This window comes from Ambystoma mexicanum, chromosome 4q, assembly GCF_040938575.1.
Source record: "Ambystoma mexicanum isolate Mex_15411 chromosome 4q, UKY_AmexF1_1, whole genome shotgun sequence".
Lineage (NCBI taxonomy): Eukaryota > Metazoa > Chordata > Amphibia > Caudata > Ambystomatidae > Ambystoma > Ambystoma mexicanum.
This window is the reverse complement of record NC_090928.1, coordinates 1,319,989,414-1,320,011,635: the sequence shown is the minus strand read 5'-3', so window position 1 is coordinate 1,320,011,635 and position 22,222 is coordinate 1,319,989,414. Positions and strand designations below refer to the sequence as shown.

The 22,222-nt window shown below is 43.6% G+C and overlaps 1 pseudogene; it reads left to right on the top strand.

Annotated features, from left to right (window-relative positions):
- Window positions 1-7,674, top strand: part of LOC138467410 (zinc finger protein 79-like) — a 33,796-nt pseudogene extending 26,122 nt beyond the window's left edge.
- The last annotated feature ends 14,548 nt before the right edge of the window (window positions 7,675-22,222 follow it).

Here is a 22,222-nt window from a genome sequence, read left to right as displayed (position 1 = left end):
TGTGTTGTGACTGACTTACTTGACTTTCTTGACTGTACTGCGTTCGGCACTAAGGGAACTAGGAAGAATGGGCAGGCCCCCCTGCCAACACAAATGTACTTACCCTCCCAGGAAGAAGAAGAAAAGACAGTGGAAGAGGGACAGTTGGAAGAGAAAGGGAAAAGAAGAGACGGGTGGGGGGGGGGAGAGAAAGTAAGAAGCACAAAGAGTGGTGTGTGTCACCTGGGGCCTCAAGGGGCCTTTAGAAGGCATCTGGGAATATGCTGGCCAAGCTGGCAAGCAGCACAACCTGGCACGCAGCAGGCCATGAAGGAAGCAAGTCCAGGGTTGTGTGGTGTGTGGCGCCATGGGTGATGAGTGACGGTGGCCTGTGGAACAGTCCACCTATACCATGGCCCGCCGGGGCAGGCGGTGAGTATTAATGCCCTCAGCGGGCATGAGAATGCAGAGGGAGCTGCTCGCACCACGGAGGGGGCCAGCTGGTGACTGTGGCGAGAGACTTACCTGGAACTAAACCACGTGTACTATGTGTTCTGCTGCTCAGCACTCGAGTGTGCAGTTAGTCATCGCCTGCACACAGGTATGTGTCACTGGGCGGACCAAAATTGAGGGCTCGTCATGCTCGGTAAAACACCGACATGGAGGAAACAAGGATTCTCATGACACTGAAACATGTATATAGCACCACCATGGAGAAAGGTTGGGCTTCCTTATCCCTGAGTACCAAACTCAGCACCATCACAGAAGAAATATATCCACTAGCACCGACACAGAGGAAATATATCCACTAGCACCGCCACAGAGGAAATATATCCACTAGCACCACCACAGAAGACATATACCCACTACCACCGCCACCAAAGACAAATATCCCCTAGCACCGCCACAGAGGAAATATATCCACTAGCACCGCCACAGTGGAAATATATCCACTAGCACCGACACAGAGGAAATATATCCACTAGCACCGCCACAGAGGAAATATATCCATTAGCACCGCCACAGAAGACAAATGTCCCCTAGCACCGCCACAGAGGAAATATATCCCCTAGCACCGCCACAGAGGAAATATATATCCACTAGCACCGCCACAGAGATAATATATCCACTGGCATCGCCACAGAGGGAATATATCCACTAGCACCACCACAGAGGAAATATATCCACTAGCACACGCCACAGAGGAAATATAACCCACGTCACAGAGGAAATGTATCCCCTAGCACCGCCACAGAGATAATATATCCACTAGCACCGCCATAGAGGAAATATATCCACTAGCACCGCCACAGAGGAAATATATCCACTAGCACCGCCACAGAGGACATATATCCACTAGCACCTCCACAGAGGAAATATATCCCCTAGCACCGCCACAGAGGAAATATATCCACTAGCACCGCCAAAGAGGAAACATATCCACTAGCACCGCCACAGAGGAAACATATCCACTAGCACTGTCACAGAGGAAATATATCCACTAGCACCTCCACAGAGGAAATATATCCACTAGCACCGCCACAGAGGAAATATATCCACTAGCACTGCCACAGAGGAAATATATCCACTAGCACTGCCAAAGAGGAAACATATCCACTAGCACCGCCACAGAGGAAATATATCCACTAGCACCGCCATAGAGGAAATATATCCACTAGCATTGCCAAAGAGGAAACATATCCACTAGCACCGCCAAAGAGGAAACATATCCACTAGCACCGCCACAGAGGAAATATATCCACTAGCACCGCCACAGAGGAAATATATCCACTAGTACCGCCATAGAGGAAATATATCCACTAACACTGCCACAGAGCTAATATATCCACTAGCACCGCCACAGATGAAATATATTCACTAGCACCGCCACAGGGGAAAAATATCCACTAGCACCGCCAAAGAAGAAATATATCCACTAGCACCGCCAGAGAAGAAATATATCCACTAGCATAGCCACAGAGGAAATATATCCACTATCACTGCCACAGAGGAAATATATTCACTAGCACCGCCAAAGAGGAAATATATCCACTAGCACCGCCATAGAAGAAATACATCCACTAGCACCGCCACAGAGGAAAGTTATCCACTAGCACCATCACAGAAGAAATATATTCACTAGCACTGCCACAGAGGAAATATATTCACTAGCACCGCCACAGAGGAAATATATCCACAAGCACCGACACAGAGGAAATATATCCATTAGCACCGCCACAGAGGAAATATATCCACTAGCATTGCCAAAGAGGAAACATATCCACTAGCACCGCCACAGAGCTAATATATCCACTAGCACCTCCACAGAGGAAATATATCCACTAACACCGCCACAGAGGAAATATCTCCACTAGCACCGCCACAGAGGAAATATATCCACTAGCACCGCCAAAGAGGAAACATATCCACTAGCACCGCCACAGAGGAAATATATCCACTAGCACCGCCAAAGAGGAAACATATCCACTAGCACCGCCACAGAGGAAATATATCCACTAGCACCGCCATAGAAGAAATACATCCACAAGCACCGCCACAGAGGAAATATATTCACTAGCACCGCCACAGAGGAAATATATCCACTAGCACCGCCAAAGAGGAAACATATCCACTAGCACCGCCACAGAGGAAATATACCCACTAGCACCGCCATAGAAGAAATACATCCACAAGCACCGCCACAGAGGAAATATATTCACTAGCACCGCCACAGAGGAAACATATCCACTAGCACCGCCAAAGAGGAAACATATCCACTAGCACCGCCACAGAGGAAATATATCCACTAGCACCGCCATAGAAGAAATACATCCACAAGCACTGCCACAGAGGAAATATATTCACTACCACCGCCACAGTGGAAACATATCCACTAGCACCGCCAAAGAGGAAACATATCCACTAGCACCGCCACAGAGGAAATATATCCACTAGCACCGCCATAGAAGAAATACATCCACAAGCACCGCCACAGAGGAAATATATTCACTAGCACCGCCACAGAGGAAACATATCCACTAGCACCGCCAAAGAGGAAACATATCCACTAGCACCGCCACAGAGGAAATATATCCACTAGCACCGCCACAGAGGAAATCTTGACTTTCATAGCCCTAATTTTCAACACCAGCACTAGCAGGAGGAAACTAGGGCTGGCGCTTTCAGTTATACCCTGTCACAGAGGCAGTTTGATTTACCCGTGGTAGGCACCAGCGGAAGATCGGGGGGTTTGCAAAACACGAGTTAAAGAAGAACCAGACTGTGCACTAGTGGAGGACAGCCAATAAGGTACTGTAATTTGACTTTTCTAAATAGATGTTGCCAGAGGTAGGCAGCTATATACTAATGATTAAGAGCAGACTGCAGCTGCCATTATTAAAGAAATACAAAGAACAGCAGAGAGGTTGTGGAAAAAGATGAAAGGTGTGGCATGGAGGGGGAATCTCGGTGATGGCGAGGTTGGGAACCTGCACAAGGCTAATGTGGGGTCAGGTTTGGTTTTGATGGGTATCTCTTATCCTCAGGAAGAAAGAAGGTGAACAATGAGGGCAAACCATGACAGGAAGTGTGTGAGTATAAACGACCGCAAGGGTTACACCTCTGCTGTACTGTACCTTATTTCATAGCAGGAACCCCGGTTTGTGGCCCATCTCCTTTGTTAATCTCTTCAGTTGCAGAACTGCTCAGCGCTTCACTTCTCCAGCTGGCCTGGGATGCTGGGTGATTGCTGTGTGGCGTGTGGTCCATTGCTGGCCCATGATAAGATTAATGTGTGTGCTGACACGGGCCAGGAAAACAGTGGCTACACTCTGGTTTCAAGCTCATGTTTTTCATGCCTACCTTTTGTTAACATTTTTTAGCAAAAGGATTTTGCCAAATAGCAAGCATTGTAAATCATAAATACTACTCATCATATGTACAGAAAGGAAACCCATCACAACATTAAATTACACGTAAATGTGTCCCAAGCTTACTGCTTCAATCGCTCTTACCCAGAATAAAGAGAAGCAATTGGACGTTAGCAGGGAGGACTGAGTGCACTTCTGGGCAATACAGTATAAACATGAACATGTGATTAATGAGCACAAGAGCCTCAATTGCCGCACAATTCCTTGAAATCATTCCATTTTCATTCAAGCCATTTTAAGTTATTTTGAAATTCTCCAAAGTTCTAAATTTATTTTGAGGGGCAAATGCATAAAGTGTTATCCAGTATTTTACTGGGCAAGGCAGTCACACATTCACACAGCTCTACTCTGATTCCATTATCGTATAATCTGTACAGTAGCAGAAAATAATATCTGAAACCTCTGCTTTCTTCAACAGAGGGCAGAGCCAGCACTGAAAGCAGGAGTCTGGAAATGAGCATGAGAAGATGAGAAAGACACGGGCAGCGGCATTCCACTGAACCTACCCAGCAATCTACTTCCTACACCCTGCACTCCTTTGAGGACCCATACAATGGAGGAAACATTTCCCTGCAGAGTTTGTGGAACGGGCTTCACTGACAGGCCCAAACTATTTGAACACTTAAGATCCCACACAGGTGAGAGACCATACAAGTGTACAGAGTGTGAGAAAGGTTTCAGGGTTTCCTCAACTTTAATAAGCCACCAGAGAGTCCATACTGGGGGGAAGCCCCTCCAGATGCACAGAGTGCAATAAAAGCTTCAGTCACTCCACAGCGTTGGCCAACCATCAGAGGATCCACACTGGAGAGAAGCCCTACAAGTGCACAACGTGCAAGAAAAGCTTCAGCGACCCCTGAACACTGATAAATCATCAGAGGATCCATACTGGAGTGAAGCCCTGCAAGTGCCATGAGTGCAAGAAAACCTTCCGTCAGTCCTCAACACTGATGAGTCATCAAAGGGTCCACACTGGGGGAAAGCCCTTTAAATTCTCAGAGTGCAAGAAAAGCTTCTATCAATGTTCATCTCTGAGACGACATCTCAGAATTCATATCCTGGAAAAGCCGTTCAAGTCCACAGAGTGCAAGACAAGCTTCAGCAACTCCTCAGTTCTCATAACCCTTCAGAGGATCCATACTGGAGTGAAGCCCTATAGGTGCACAGAGTGCAAGAAAAGCTTCAGCAACTCCTCAGCTCTCATAACCCATCAGAGGACCCATACTGGGAGGAAGCCCCATGAGTGCACAGAGTGCAAGAAAAGCTTCAGCAACTCCTCGGCTCTCATAACCCATCAGAGGATCTATACAGGAGTGAAGCCTTTTGAATGTACCGTGTGCAAGAAAAACTTCAGTCACTCCGGAGATCTGAGAAGGCATCAATTTGTCCATACTGGTGTGAAGCCCTACATGTGCACAGAGTGCAAGAAAAGCTTCAGTGACCGCTCGAATCTGAACGCACATCAGAAGATTCATTTTTCTAATAACACAGGAGGACACCCTTGTATGTAGGGGTCATTGAGGGCCATCATTTTCTGATGCAGATCAAGTGGGGACATGATGTGGATGGGTTCTTTGAATCCAATGGAGGGCGGGGGTTCAAGACTTCAAATGTACTCCTTACCTTGAGCATAACATTATATCACAAAAAAAAGAGAAAGTAGGAGCACAACTTGAGCATCCATTTCATAACTAGGAAACCTTTATTGAAGCTCAAATACTTTAGTCTGTTCTTTGTGAGTGTAAATGTGTAAATAAAGGTGAAATATACAAAGAATCCCAACATATCCTCTGTTGTGATACCTCCTGCACTTTGGTCGAGTTTGTCCTCTTTTCTTCTGATTATTTCTCCTGTTATTATATGTATTAAGAAGTTATGGGAAATAATTATTTGTGGTGTGAACTGGACACATTTTCTATGAAATGTGTTAATGTGCTGTGCAGGAATCAACATATTTTGTTTGTTATACCAATTTTGCTGAATACAAATCTTTCCTAATGCAAGGAAAAGTCAAAAGAGAAGAGTATAATATTCCACCGGAGTGCAGGAGGTATAACAACATTTTATTGTGTGAGTGTTTCACCGACAAAACCTCAATTCCTTCTAGCACAGAATTGTCCATTTTGATTTAGGGAATCTCGAATTGAAAGGGCACCTGATGCCCCAAATGTATAAGGTGGACCTGGTAGGAAGGAAGAGAAGTGTATTTCACAGCTCATCTTCAGGCTCCCTCGGTCTCTTCTACCTCCCTCATCTCTGACTGTCTGCTATCCAGGAGTGGTGTGCCGCCAATGACCTCTGCCTTAATGTCAGTAAGACTGAGATTCTCCTCCTCAGCACACCCACTACCTCCTTTCCTGTAGCTCTCTGGCCGGCCTCTCTTGGCCCCCTTCCTGCTCCCACCTGCAAGGCAAAAAATCTCGGGGTAATCTTCGACTCTACACTCTCCTTCTCTCCTCACATCTCTGACATCTCTAAAAAGTCACACTACCAGCTACACCTCTTCAGAGGTATTCTTCCTTTCCACTCCTTCCCCCAGAAGGTCACTGTCTCTAGAGCTCTGGTTCTCTCCAGGCTGGACTACTGCAACAGCCTCTTTCTAAATCTACCTGCTTCTACTCTCTGCCTTCTGCAACTTATCCAGAACAGGACTGCGAGACTTGTCCTTGGCCTCAAGCCCAGGGATCGTATCTCTCCAGGACTGAAATCTCTGCACTGGCTCCCAGTGTGTAAGACCATATATGGAATAAAGGCACAATAATCATATACTAATGTCACGCCAATTGTGAGTTTCGTTTTCCCAAACAAGTCTGGTTTACTTCAAAGTATCTCAGTCGGCCGACTGGGTCTCAACACCTCACGACGTGCGTTCACAGACACTGTGAGAGGAGAGAGAGAGAGCATCAATAAAGTAGTAATATATATACATAACACATCATCATTGTACAGCATTATTCGGTCCTCCCATATACATGACATATGCATGACATCTAAGCTAGGGTTCAGTAATTGACACATCATGTACGTACTTCATTCAGTCTAAACATTCAGTATTTCTAGCCAAGACTGTAGAGACAGTTTACTGTTTTGGGGAACATGGGGCAATGGCACGGTGAAGGATATCATGTTCCAGTGCAGAGACATTCTTTGCTTTCCAACTAACGTTATCTATTCGCTACATTCATAGGCTAAGGGTCAGACAGTTCTGAAGTAGAGAAAATACCGTCTTTCATGGAGGAGCACATTTAGTCGCATATAATTCTTATTTAACTGCCTTCTACAACAGCTTTGCAAGACAGGCTGGCACCTGGTTTGCTGATTAGTCGATGCTTATTTACAGCTTCAAGGCTTTATATAATAAGGAAAACAATGTATTTCTGCAGGGTTTCACATTCCTGCCTACGTTAGCATTAAAAGTTCAAGCTGCGGTCTTGCACCGCGTGTAGACATGAAGCACAGAATATATATTTGCGAAAGCGTTTAGAATACAAAATGGCGGTCAATTACAAAATGAATTGCCAATGGTCACATTCAGGTGTCATGGTTTGCAATGTTTATCACATGATGCGATTCGCTTCCGGCCAACATTCTATTCGTGTTACACGATTGCATTACAGTTTTACAAACCCTCCTTTTAGCCTTAAGACAATAGCATCATCCGAACATTGCGTCATCTTTGGACTAAGTGTCACTGTCCGAACTAGCGAAATCACTATTGTAATCATTATCATATATATTTACTGCCATAAACTCTTTGATTATTTCATTCTCATGTTCGTGGTCACCATTTATCATTTTCTGTTTGGGCTTCGGTATCTTTGTACTAATTATTTGTACACATTTATTTGTGATTGTGGAGCAGATGACTGGCAGACATTGTACGCAACAACAGCAGAGTATGAGAATACTGAATATCATAGTTAAGATTGAGAACAATTTCCATCCCCAGGATCGTAACAGTTCCCAGAACCATGTACTCAAATTTTAATTTCAGCCACCTGTGGGGACATGGATTTCAGAACGTAGAACGTGTAATCTTTTAATTGCTTCAAATATTGTAGGGGAGGAGTCACTTACAAAAACACAACACGCTGATCCCACTAATTTGCATACACCTCCACGGTCAGCCAAAATAACGTCAAGAACCATTCTATTTTGAAGTGCAACTAATCTGATTGCTTTTTGTTCTAGTGTCATGTTATATAGTATATCAGTGGTTTCATTAATCGTTTTCTCTAACACCCTGGATGTTAATAATCTTCTAATATTCCATGAATGTATTGCTTGTGGTGAAACATTTACAAAACAGCATCATCTCGTTGAGGGCGAGATTTTGATATTTTTGCTAATTCAGAGGTAGCAGCGAGAAATACACCAGGTAAAAGTACCCCTAGATAACAGGTACCTTCTCAGATTCTGGGCAACCAAGGATAGGCTTGATCCCCACATACAAAATAGACAGGACCTCCTATATATAATGTTTTTTCTTCATGCTCAAGTACGGCAGTATTCATACATCTGGTAAATGTACCCATGGGATGTGAACCCTTTTTTCCGCATACAGAATGGGACAGAATGTGGGCTATGGTTAATAGTGTAAGAAGGAGGCATGGCATCCTTATTACCTACAGGAGCCATTTTAAATCAGCGATTGGTAAGGTCTAGAGAGTCTATCAATTTGACTGGTCGATGCAGTGTTCATTTTGCTTCTATTTGAAAACATGGAACAACCCAAGGGTGTCAATACCAATCGTTCAAATTCATTTATGTTAGTTCCATCAAAGTTCCCAGTGATACTGTCATTCCATCTCCCAAAAAAATAGTGCTCTTAGTGATGCATAACAGGCGGTACTCAGGGGCAAAGGATGTATATACCAACCCATTCCTCTTTCTCCATTCTGGGGCAAATGTAAGCACACCCAGCAATTGGTACGGTTCAAAATTGCATTTGTCATATTCATAATTAATAAAAGAGTATTGTTATCATAACCTTTCCTGTGTTTAACATCTCGTGCAGGAAGAGTGTAAGAAAGCACATGAGCCGGGGTCACAGTGGGAGTATTAATAGTGGGCAATAGAGTATTCATTGGATGCATAACTTCTAGATTCCTCTAGATACCAGGGCACTGGAATTAGTATAAATAAAATGCAGATGGGTATGATGGTCAGCATTAGTTTAGTCGTAATAGACTTTCTCGGAGCAGACTCAATGTTAATAGTTTCATTAATATTTTCATCAGCGCAAGAGGCAGCTGGAGCAAATATAGGCATGGCCTTATAAAATGTTTCTCAGCGTCCGCTGAGAGAAACCTCACTATTGAGCTTCTAACCAGTAGTTCGAAATTTAAATTCGAAACTCATCGACAGCACACGTTGAGTCAGAAAAATGTTCAGGATGGAAGCAAGTTCAATTCGGCCTCTTCAGATGACAGCAAGCTTAGTGTTTATCTCAGCAGCTCCATAATGCAGGAGCAAGTATCAGCATCAGTATTTCATTGTGTCGGTAGCATTGCCCCTAGCTTGTTCACACTATGGGTTACAAGGCCCTTTACTTTCAGGAATAGCACCGGGAAACCGCGTGTCAGAGCTTTCATCCAATACAGCTCATACGCTCCCTTTCCCTAGGCCTCCATTTCGAGCCCCATCTGTGGGCCAGAAATAAAGGCTGTTGCAATTACTTCTGAATTTGTGGACGTAGATTGTACCTCAAAGCTCCAGGGACGGTGTGATCGTTGAACAAAGCACTTATGTTGTTTGCAGAGGATGACAATTGGTGATGCGGAAAATGGTGATGATGAGGCAGCAGGCAAACGAGGTTGAGGTAACACTGATGTTTCAGATTTTCTTGCAATCTCACCAGGTGTAAAGACTGGAGGGGGGTGTCTGTACCTCTGCTCTCTATATGGTAGAGGAGAGGCACAGAGGACCCCAGCCAAGATTCTCTATTACGGTAGCAATGGACGAGCAATCAAGGCCTAGCTTCTCAAGAGGTGATGCAGGCTGGTTCTTAAGGACAGTGTAGTCCCCAGGCCCCCACAAAGAATGTCCACACACTGTATTAGTTAAAACATAATAATTAAATTCAAGATTATATACAATCACAATAACTCACTTTGTGCTTAGTTAATCTATAATGGCGAATATATACAGTTCTAAGTGGTACCACAATTATTATTAGATTCCTTTAAAGTGCAGCAATTGTACTCTGGTTAAATGTCACACAAATCAATTAATAGAGGTAACCAACAATAGACATAGGAGGAAAGCAGTTGGTAAGAACAATTGGCAGAATACTGGCTCCTACCACTAGACACAGTTCTGGGTGGAGATCCCCCCACCTGGGCAACCTATAAATGAAGATATCATACAAGCCCAGTCCATATATTGTTCACAAGAGTCTTATTTCCTTCTAAAATAGTTCTACCACCCCAATGTACCTGGAATAGCAGAGTTGGTCGTAGGGTCGTTGATGGATGCTTCTTGAGCGGCTCCCTTTAAGGCAGGAGCCATGGATCATCGAGATCCCACTAGGAAAAGGCTTGAACGACGACGGTGAGTTGGCAGGTTCGTTCCTAGCGGTGCTCGTCGACGACAGAGCGTTGGCGTCCTGCAAGGAAAAGGCGTGCGGGGCACCTCAGTGACGATAGTTCAGGACCGCAAAGAGTTTGAAGAACTATGGCCTAGCAAGGGCATCGTGTCGTCGGCGTCTCTGTGGTCTTTGGGTGGCGGGAAACCCACCAGCGGATGATCCTCGGCACGTCGGTGGCCTCGACTTTCTCCAGCGGGACAAAACTGTCAACGCTGCAGGCAAGGGCGTCCTTGGGTCAAATGTTACTTAGGCAAAGGGAGCACAGCGGCTCCGGTCGGCGACGGCGGTAGTCGACGGTGATGGACAACAGTGTCCGGGCGCTTCTTGTGATTCTGCAGCGGTCCGCGTCTCCGGTCGGCAGCCTGTCATAGGGCTGCCTACAAGGGAGCTTTGGCAAAGATCAGCAGGTGCACGATGGTTCCTTGTAGCTTAGGAAGAGGGCGCCTAACCAGGTCCTCTCTGGGTCAGTCCTTGGAGACACAGCAGCTTTCAGATTGATGAAGTAGAGCAGCAGCAAGACTTCTCTTCCAGCAGGGCTTCAAGGTTAAGCTTCAGTTTCAACTCCAGTTTCTCTTCAGCTTCTGAACACACATTCTAGCAGTGAGAGGGACCCAGATATACTAGTTGATCTCCCATTCCTTCTGCTGGGTCACATTCAGGCAACCAATCTGTCAGAAGGGCATTCATGCAGGCAGGCAGCCAATCAGGTGCATAGTGCATTCAGGCCATTTACATCTCTCCAGACCCTCACAAGTTATGTGTATTGGGACAACTACCCAGCCATTAAAGACTCCACACTACATTCATAGCAGTTTCGGGCAGGGCTGTCTCAGTCATTGTGTCAAACACCAGAAACAAGACATCCACAACAAGAAGTGCATATTCGTCACACACTCCATTCACCCAGGTCCCACCCACAGGGTGTACCCACAACATGCAGTCACTGGGAAGGCTCCAGCCAGTCTGGCCTGGACTTCACAACAACACCATATATGGAACTTCCACCCAACAGCCAGTCAGGGGGGAGGGGCAGAGTCAGGGCTTCCCAAGACTTTGGGAAAACAAGGTAACAGGCAATAGAAAGCAAGAGGCCACAGGGGCCATCTTGTTTCCTATCAGGAATCAACTGATTCCAATGCCAGGGCCTGGGTATCCCAAAATGGAGGATACTCAGAGCACCTGTCAAATTCAGCATGGAGCTGCCACCGACCCATACCCTGCTCTGTGGGCCACACACAGGTGCCCAAAAACATACACTAGGGGCAGAGGGTTGTACCCCCACCCATGGGTGCCATAAGGGTATCCCATGGGATTGTGCACCAAACCAAAAGAGAGAGCTGCACTGGCAGGAGTCCTACATGAACTCCTGCAAGCAAAACATGACAGAACACATGTTAAAAAGCAGTAAAGGATAAAGATACGCAGGCTCTGTCCTTCCAATGCCTTTCCAGCATCACACCAGGCCCTTCCTAGGGCTCAGGAAGTAGTTTCGGCTGAATTTCGGCATTGTCTTTGCGATCAATTAAAGTTTGTTCACTTTTGGAATCAGAATCATTGGTCCTTTTCCATGTGGCAAAGGAAACGGGATTCTCCTTGGGCCTCATTACGACCCTGGCGTTAATGGTTTAAAGGCACCGTAAAAGGTGTCGGCGCCGTTATTAACGCCTCATTACGAGTTCCCTTTGCGGGACCCAACCTTAACGCCTGCTTTTAGCAGGCGCAAAAGTAGGGTGCCGCAAAGGGACCTTGGTGCTAAGTACGGTGCCGCAATTTGCTGCACCGTACTTAGCCTCTTCCCCATTCCCATTGAGCCATATGGGGCAAAAATGGGAATGGGGAAGGGCCCATGATGAATGGGGAATTACCGCCCCGCCAACCTTGGAATGGGGCGGTAATTCCGCCATTCACCATGGCGGACCCCGGCATGGACCATGGTGCTAATAGCACCATGGTTTAGCGCCGGGTTCGTAATGAGGCCCCTTGTGTGTGTGGCATGTATCCAATGTTTTCTGTTATCCACTCGAACAGCAGTCTGCATGGCCAGGAGCACCTGGTACGGTCCCTTCCACCGAGGTGCAAGCAAAGACTTTCTTTCAAAGTTCTTTATCAGGACCGAGTCCCCAGGTTGCAGACGATGCCCTGGGCCTGTGTATCTGACAGGAAGAGCCTCATGCACCTGCTGAAGAATCAAACGTTTTGAGTCAACTGTTCACAATATTCAGTAAGTAAAGGGTACTCTATATCTTTTTTTTTTTTATGTGGCACATTCTATACTTTGGCTGGTCTTCCCATTATTATTTCATAGTGGTGAGACCAGTTTTTTTTGCACAAGCATACACATTGACAACAGGGCTAGCGGTAAAGCATCTGGCCATTTCAAATTACTTTTGAGGCATACTTTTGCAAGCTTATTTTTCAAAATACTGTTTTGTCGTTCCACAAGACCGCCACTCATTGGATGTCTGGCTGAATGGAATCATTTATTAATCTGGAGGCCTGCACAGATCTTTAGTATCACAGCAGCTATAAAATGTGGACTGTTATCTGACCATATAACATGTGGCAGCCCAAACCTCGGAAAGTATTCCTTTAACAAGGACTTTGCTGTTGACATGGCTGAACAGTCTTTAAAGAGATAGGTCTCTACCCAATTGCTGAATGCACAGACCACTACAAGGACATACTTAAAATGTTGGCATCTCTCCATTTCTATAAAGTTCAAATGGATTGCTTCAAAGGGCATTGAGGGAGGAACAAAGCTCCCTTTCGGCGTCGCTGTCCCCTTCCCAATGTTATGTTGTAAACAATTCATGCAGTTTTGGACCAGTCTTTCGGCAGTTTTTGTAATGTTATCATTGTACCACACAGAACCAAGGTGCTGACAAATCTTCTTTGCATAAATATGTGTTGGACTGTGGGCCATAGTAACCATTGCCATCACATAGCATTTGGCAACATCCATCTACTGTTTTCTTTGTCCATCCAACAACCCCCGGGATCTAATTCTGCTGAACCCTCGGACCATTGTTTTATTTCATCAGGAGCAGCCTCTGCATGTACCTCTTTTACAGTTCAAATTCCATCCTCTGCCATGCAGGACACCCTCACCATTGTTTTGACATACATTTTGGTGTGTAAATCAGTGGCAGTTTGTTTTGCGATTCTGTCTGCAATGTGTTTCCTTTTCCTACGTTACACGTTACTTTCTTATAGGCATTACATTTCAATATTGCTAATTGCTTCGGAAGCGGAAGTGCTGACAAAGGTTTCACTATCAAAGTGCCATGTTGGATCTTGGTTCCATGGGACGTCAGAAAACTCCTTTCAGCCCATAGTCGGCCACAGTTGTGGACTACTCAAAATGCATACTGACTGTCAGTATATATGTTTACTCTTAAGGTTTTCAGAAATTTCACATGCTTTGGTTAAGGCTATTATTTCTGCGGCTTGTGCTGAGTTATGTGGGATTTATTTGCTCTCTACAATACTTTTCAGTGTAGTAATGGTATACGCAGCAGTTGATGTGCCATTTGGTAATTTAAAACAAGAGCCATCACAAAACAATTCTCCATCTGGCATTTTCGGGGGTGTATAGGTTAAATCAACTCTTCCTTGTCTCATGCTCAGTTATAATTAAGCAATCATGTGATAATTTCTCCTCGCTCTTTGCTTCACTTGGAGGAGGCAATAATTCAGCCAGATTCAAAGAGCAGCATCTCTTTATTTGGATATGCGGTGCAAATAGGATCAGTTCATACCTTGTTATTCGGGCGGATGTGAGATGTTGCGTCTGCGTTCTATTTAAAAGAACGTCTACTGAATGGGGTACCATCACGGTCAAAGAGTGACCTAAAACCATCCCCTCGGTTTGTTTTACTGATGTGGCAGCAGCAGCAACAGCTTGCAAGCAACGTGGCAAAGCACATGCAACAGGATCCACCGTGGAAGAGAAATAACTACATGGTCTATTTTTGCCCCTGTGCTCTTGAGTCAAAACAGCCAAAGCACATCCATCACTCTCATATACAAACAACATAAAACACTTCTCATAATTTGGCGAGCCCAAAACCAGAGCTGAACATAACGCAGCTCTGAGCAGGTCAAAAGCAGTTTAACATTCCATGTTCCATGGCAAAGGCATGGTAACATCCTTCTTCGTCAGTGCCACTATAGGTTTTACAATAACAGGAAAGTTAGGAATCCACTGTCTACAATATGAAGCCATGCCAATTGAAGCCCTGGCTTTGTTTTGCGTATTTGGAATAGGCATACCAAAGATGCTTTTTATGCGTTCTAGTGTCAATCTTCTTCCCTCCTTCGATAGGAGGCAGCCCAAATAAGCCACCTCCGGTCGCCAATACTGGAATTTCTTTAAAGATGATTTGTGTCCATCTTCTGCTAAATCCTTTAACAACAAGACAGTGCCCTCCTTGCAAATTTCCTCTGAATCTGCAGCTATAGGCAGGTCGTAAATGTATTGAAATAAAATGCATCCTGGTGGTAATTCAAGCATGTCAAGCTGTTCATTCAATGCTCTACTGTAAATACTTGGGCTTTCAGTGTAACCTTGCGGAATACATGTGAATGTGAATGAGCGTCCTTCTAACGTGAAAGCAAACATATATCTACTATCTGGATGAACTGGGATACTAAAAAATGCATTTTTCAAATCTATTACGCTAAAATGTGATTCTGAGGCTGGAATCATAGTCAAAATTGTGGTGACATCAGGGACTAGCGGGAATTGTGGAGCAACAATTTTGTTGATTGCGCGTAAGTCAATTATAAAACGTTAAGGGATTTCATGACCTCCTTTCTTGTAAACTGGAAGAATCGGGCTATTACATATACTTCCAGAAATGTCTTCAATAACATTTCTAGAAATTAAGTCTGACACAATGCATTTCAGGGCTTGCTCACCCTCAGTTGAAATTTTGTATTGCGGAATGCATGGCAATGGAACTCCTTCTTTCAAAACAATTTTAATTGGTTCCACTTTTAAAATACCTACATCATTATCATTCACTGCCCATATACCAGCTGGTACTTTCCTTAATTCAGTCAGTAATGGTAAAGACATGAATTGCGATACGGGAGTTTGTTGTGGCGAAATCGTCAAGTACACTCCATCAGGTGAACAATAAATTACTGCATTCAATTTCTTTAACAGATTCAATCCCAACAAATTCTCGCCGTAATTTGTCATCAAAAGAAATGGACAAGATTCGGTGAATGGACCTAATGTGATTGGCACTGGCTGTGAAACTGGACTAATTACTGGTGTACCTGAGAACCCTACTGCAACATTGTTATGCCCTGACAGTGATATATTTGGAACCCGTTGATGGTCGATCGAACATTTCTGTGCACATGTGTCCACTAGAAAAGTATGTTCCCTATTCCCAACTTTTATTTCTAAGTAGGGCCCTTTCTGATTAACGGGAATAGCCACTGGTTCCAGACCCTGCTTCGGGCTGTCCTAGGGGAACATTACATCATCAGATGTAAAGTCTCCTGAGTAATACGCATTGGAGGGATTATCAAAAACATTTGCACCATTCATGGTGTTCTGTTGGTGATTCTGATTAACTTGATTATCCTTAATTTGTGACTGAAACTGAATTCTGTTCTGACTCCCTATTCCTGGACGACCTCTAAACGGTCTTCTCGAAATAGTCCCATTTATATCTGTAATTGCAGGCACTGTGCTCGCCAATGGCCTTCCTGTCTGCAATAGGCACACTGATGTACCTATCGGACCACGATGTATGTTGGACGATAATGCAAATTGGACTCTAGAATGTGTGTTCCCTCCACCTCTATTTCCTTTGGCTACCTGCTATAGTAACACTCTTGATTTCAGGTCTCGTTTATTCCTTTCTACCTTGTCCTTTTCTGAATTCACTCGGTTTTCATAATATTGGGCCATGTGTAATACTTCAGATTATGACTTTGCTTGCTATGCACTTTCAGATGTCATTATCAATGTCTGAATTTCAGGTAACAATCCTCACACAAATTTGTCAACAAATAATCTCTTCCCAGGTTCTGTACTCAGATCTTGACCACTGAAATCTGCAAATACTTCTTCAAATTGGTTAAAGAATTCTGTCGCCCCTTCCGATTTACTTTGTAAACAAGCAGTCAATTTGTCCCAAACTATTCTTTTCTCAGGTACCTTCAATTTCAATACTAACCGTGAGGGCAAAGTTAAAATTATTTGCAAAGGTTTTTCTCCAGCCTTTGTTTCACTATCAACTCTAATCAAAGTTTCCCATGTATCGCCTAGCATCAACTCATCGTCCATGCTTCTAATTTGTTTCCATATATCAGCAGGAAGAATCACAGGGAACAATAAATCAATATCACTCAATGTAAAAACAGATGAATTGAAAACAGATTCAATTTCCTTATAAAAACCAGCAGAATTTTTCCTAATATCAGGGACCAACTGTTTTATAGTGTTCACTTCTTGCCTAGAAAAGGGGACATGTACAAACTGTGCAATATAATGGGCTTCTATCGTACGCGCTGGAATTTGCCCTACGGCAGGAATTTCTACTTTCGGCACAAACGTTGGAGGCACCTCTCTCATGGGTAATTGCAAAGTAGGGGACTCTGGATCTGAACGTCTATTAAGCAACAAAGCCAACTCAAGGGAAAAAGCAGCAGTTCCCGTCTCAGACGAGAATGCTCTTTAATAAATTGTCATCAAATCAGATGGACAACAAGCCTTCTTTCTCATGCACTCATCCTGTAAATATTCCGCCATAACCTTTAACACCTTTCTCTGCATTTCTGGCGTATATTGACTAAACTAAACGTATCATGTACTTCAATCAGGGAAATGGTAACATCCGTAATCCATCTAAGCGCATCTCTCGTACAAATACGCATCTCTTCACTATCAGGTTTTAATGGAGGGAGAAATTGTTTCTGGACTTATGACATATGCGGTTCACGCTTACTCATTATATCTTTATGCAATTGGTCAAGTTCTCATTTAAACACAAATATTTGCCATATATGTTCTCGTATTTTCACCTCTTGAATGGGAAAGGACAATCAAATCGCACAATACTTGCGGTATTATGGTATCAGTTAAGTCACTCGATACATTAACAAGATAATCTCCCATATATTCTAACAATACCTATTGTTTGCCAAAGCCTCTATAATCAGATATTGAACTTTGCAAGGCCACTTCATTGCCATCATCAATGTACGTCTCGGCCCACTGTTTCAGTTCGTCTTTCAGTTCCTTACCAACCGTATTACGAGTCTGTCTAGTACTTCCTCTTTCAGCCCCCACTGATGCAGAACTGCTAGGTAAAGAGTATAACTCATGCTCTGTGGGAGGTGGAGGAAATTATGTCATTGGCGCAGATGGGACGGTTACTACAGGTGCAGATGCAAGCGTAGGAGTACCTAAAGGAGGAGATACATAGGGAGGTGGTGCAATTGGGTCAGTACTTGGATGATAATTTCTTCGCTTGTTCAGTATCTTATTTATCAATTTGTCTGATGTATGCGAATCTTGCGAAGGGTATATTTTCTGTATGTCTAATTGGAAGGCCCTATCCATGTTTCTAATGGCTTCTGTCTGCTTCTGTTGATCATGCACTAACGCTTTCTCTGAATTTGACATGCTTATGTGCGTGTTTCTCACTACTAACAGAATCTAACGCTGTGTGCCTGGCCATCTTTCGTAGCAATACTGATTCTAAATTTTCTATGTGCGCTAACTCGAAGCTCCCATTGTTCGGCCATTGAAGTTCTGATACACGTCTGGTCTGCCTATGCCAAATCGCATTAAACACAATTGCCCCAATACCATACTTAATGTACATTTCATACGCCGGTGACCCCTCGGATGGCGCGGCCTGGCCAGTTTCCAAAGATTGTCTACCGCAGTGGAAAAATCCCACTAGGCAGGAATTCCCAGGCATGGTTAACTCTTACCTCTTTTACCTGGGCGTTTGTACTTGCAAGTGTAACACTCCAATATCAGGACATTTAAGAATTGGGGCACAACTCATCTGATCAATCAATTCGTCACTCAGGACACAATTCGCTCATATACAGGCGCAACCAAGAATCATCATGACCAACGTGTCTGGCACAATTTGCCTCACTTCCAGGACCTTCGCCTTGATGCTCTCTGGGCGCTGCTCGTCGACCAGGGATTGGCTGTGTACAGATCTGCGGAGGAGTCCCTAACCACTTCTGCAGGGGCCCCCCGAACACCTTCGATCCTGGTCCGACAGCTTCATACTCGACTTGTCTTTGCCTTCAACGTTGCGATGGGGCATCACATGGAGGGTCCCTATTCGGGTGCCATTTTTTTAAGACCATATATGGAATAAAGGCACAGTAACATATACTAATGACACGCCAGTCACGAGGTTCGTTTTCCCAAACAAGTCTGGTTTATTTCAAATAATCTCAGTCAGCCGACCGGGTCTCAACACCTCACGACGTGTGTTCACAGATACTGTGAGAGGAGAGAGAGAGAGAGAGCATCAATAAAGTAGTAATATATATACATAACACATCATCATTGTACAGCATTATTCGGTCCGCCCATATACATGACATATGCATGACATCTAAGCTAGGTTTCAGTAATTGACACGTCATGTACGTACTTCATTCAGTCTAAACATTCAGTATTTCTAGCCAAGACTGTAGAGACAGCTTACTGTGTTGGGGAACATGGGGCACTGGCACGGGATGGATATCATGTTCCAGCGTGGAGACATTCTTTGCTTTCCAACTAATGTTATCTATTTGCAACATTCGTAGGCTAAGGGTCAGACAGTTCTGAAGTAGAGAAAATACCGTTTTTCATGGAGGAACACATTTAGTTGCATATAACTCTTATTTAACTGCCTTCTACAACAGCGTTTGCAAGACAGGCTGGCACCTGGTTTGCTGATTAGTCGATGCTTATGTACAGCTTCAAGGCTTTATAGAATGTTAATGTTAATGTTAAAGGATATTTGTACCGTGCACTATCACCACCGGAGTGGTCCCCTGGTGCTCTGGCGGCTCTGAAAGAGGGAGGGAGGGGTGAGTGAGTGGGAATAAGCTGGAAAAGTGCAAGAGAGCAGTGATGTGCTGATGGCAGCCTCAGCCCGGTGGGTCAGTCGGCTGGGCTTGGGGTGTTTTACAGTCGGTAGTCATTGTGTGCTGTTGTGCAAGTCTATGTGGGTTTGTTTTGTTGTTGCAGTGTAGTGAAGTTAGTGCGGATTGCTGCGTTTCAGGCTTGTGGTTGTTTTGGTTAGAGTTTGAGAAGTGTATGCAGAGGGATGAAAATGTAAGTGGATTGGTTGGTTGGCATTGCTGTCCTTGCAGTTATGTCTATGTCTGATGTTTGCTATCATTCACTATTCCATCGTTGCTAATTTTCAATATTCTGTCTAGATGTGAGGCAGGCTAGTGATCATGATTCCAATCAAGTGTTGCACTTACCATCATTCACAGTTTCATCCGAGTGTGGCACATGCTAACAATCACATTTCTATCTAGATGCGACGCAGGCTAAAGTTAAGATTCCATCTAAGTGTGGCGCATGCTAACATTCACATTTCTATCTAGATGCGACGCAGGCTAAAGTTAAGATTCCATCTAAGTGTGGCGCATGCTAACATTCACATTTCTATCTAGATGCAACGCAGGCTAAAGTTAAGAATTCCATCTAAGTGTGGCGCATGCTAACATTCACATTTCTATCTAGATGCGACGCAGGCTAAAGTTAAGAATTCCATCTAAGTGTGGTGCATTCTAACATTCACATTTCTATCTAGATGCGACACAAGCTAAAGTTAAGAATTCCATCTAAGTGTGGTGCATTCTAACATTCACATTTCTATCTAGATGCGACACAAGCTAAAGTTTAGAATTCCATCTAAGTGTGGTGCATTCTAACATTCACATTTCTATCTAGATGCGACACAAGCTAAAGTTAAGAATTCCATCTAAGTGTGGTGCATTCTAACATTCACATTTCTATCTAGATGCGACACAAGCTAAAGTTTAGAATTCCATCTAAGTGTGGTGCATTCTAACATTCACATTTCTATCTAGATGCGACACAAGCTAAAGTTAAGAATTCCATCTAAGTGTGGTGCATTCTAACATTCACATTTCTATCTAGATGCGACACAAGCTAAAGTTAAGAATTCCATCTAAGTGTGGTGCATTCTAACATTCACATTTCTATCTAGATGCGACACAAGCTAAAGTTTAGAATTCCATCTAAGTGTGGTGCATTCTAACATTCACATTTCTATCTAGATGCGACACAAGCTAAAGTTAAGAATTCCATCTAAGTGTGGTGCATTCTAACATTCACATTTCTATCTAGATGCGACACAAGCTAAAGTTAAGAATTCCATCTAAGTGTGGTGCATTCTAACATTCACATTTCTATCTAGATGCGACACAAGCTAAAGTTAAGTATTCCTTTTAAATGTGGTGCATTCTAACATTCACATTTCTATCTAGATGCGACACAAGCTAAAGTTAAGAATTCCATCTAAGTGTGGTGCATTCTAACATTCACATTTCTATCTAGATGCGACACAAGCTAAAGTTTAGAATTCCATCTAAGTGTGGTGCATTCTAACATTCACATTTCTATCTAGATGCGACACAAGCTAAAATTACGAATTCCATCTAAGTATGGTGCATTCTAACATTCACATTTCTATCTAGATGCGACACAAGCTAAAGTTAAGAATTCCATCTAAGTGTGGTGCATTCTAACATTCACATTTCTATCTAGATGCGACACAAGCTAAAGTTAAGAATTCCATCTAAGTGTGGTGCATTCTAACATTCACATTTCTATCTAGATGCGACACAAGCTAAAGTTAAGAATTCCATCTAAGTGTGGTGCATTCTAACATTCACATTTCTATCTAGATTCGACACAAGCTAAAGTTAAGAATTCCATCTAAGTGTGGTGCATTCTAACATTCACATTTCTATCTAGATGCGACACAAGCTAAAGTTAAGAATTCCATCTAAGTGTGGTGCATTCTAACATTCACATTTCTATCTAGATGCGACACAAGCTAAAGTTAAGAATTCCATCTAAGTGTGGTGCATTCTAACATTCACATTTCTATCTAGATGCGACACAAGCTAAAGTTAAGTATTCCTTTTAAGTGTGGCACATGCTAATATTCATAATCCCGTCTAGATGTGACGCAAGTATACGTTAAGAATTCCATCCAGGTGTGCCACATGTTAACATAGTTACACTTGTCTAAAGATGACGCAGGCTAATCTTAACATTTCTATATAAGGGTGGCACTAGTTAACATTGGCTAGTGTGTTAGTGCGTAATGCAATGCAACATTTACAGTCAGGCCAAGAATGGAATTAGGCTTCTGGTCACAAATCTCTCTATGAATGCATGGCGTATTTCTATGGCATTCTACATTATGGAGAGGTGAGGTAGAGTGGCGAGGGCTTTCTGGAGTAGAGCAATTGCTCTACACCCCACCCATGCCACACTTACAGTTTTGTTGGTGTCTGTTGGCTGCTGGCTCCCTTTGCTTAAGGAAAGGATAAGGAAAACAATGTATTTCTGCAGAGTTTCACATTCCTGCCTACGTTAGCATTCAAAGTTCAAGCTGCGGCCTTACACCGCATTTAGACATGAAGCACAGAATATATATCTGCAAAAGCGTTTAGAGTACAAAATGGCGGACAA